The sequence below is a fragment of the Vombatus ursinus genome, unplaced genomic scaffold, assembly GCF_900497805.2.
Source record: "Vombatus ursinus unplaced genomic scaffold, bare-nosed wombat genome assembly UNPS02015043.1, whole genome shotgun sequence".
Lineage (NCBI taxonomy): Eukaryota > Metazoa > Chordata > Mammalia > Diprotodontia > Vombatidae > Vombatus > Vombatus ursinus.
Genome location: NW_020954821.1, coordinates 7,416 through 7,844, shown reverse-complemented (window position 1 = coordinate 7,844; position 429 = coordinate 7,416).

Sequence of the window (429 nt, the reverse complement as noted above, 5' to 3'; positions counted from 1 at the left end):
GGTATATGAATGTAATGGAATACTATTGTGCTATAAGAAATGATAAGCAGACAGACTTCAGGAAAACCTGGAAAACTTGTATGGACTAATGCTGAGTGAAGTGAGGAGAATCAGGGGAACATTGTACATGTTGTGCGATGACTAACTTTGATAGAGTTACCTCTTTTTAGCAATTCAGGCATCTAAGACTTCTCCAAAAGTCTCCTGATGGAAAATTCCATTCACATCCAGAAAAAGGACTATGGAGTCTGAATGCAGATTTAAGTATACTATTTTCTTTCTTTTGTTTTCTTTTTTTGGTGCTTCCCCCTGTTGGTTCTAATTCTTCCTTACAACATCACTAATGTGAAAATATGTTTAATAGGAATGTAGTCATATAAACTACATCTGACTGCATGCCATCTTTGAGAGGGAGGTGGTGAGGGAGGG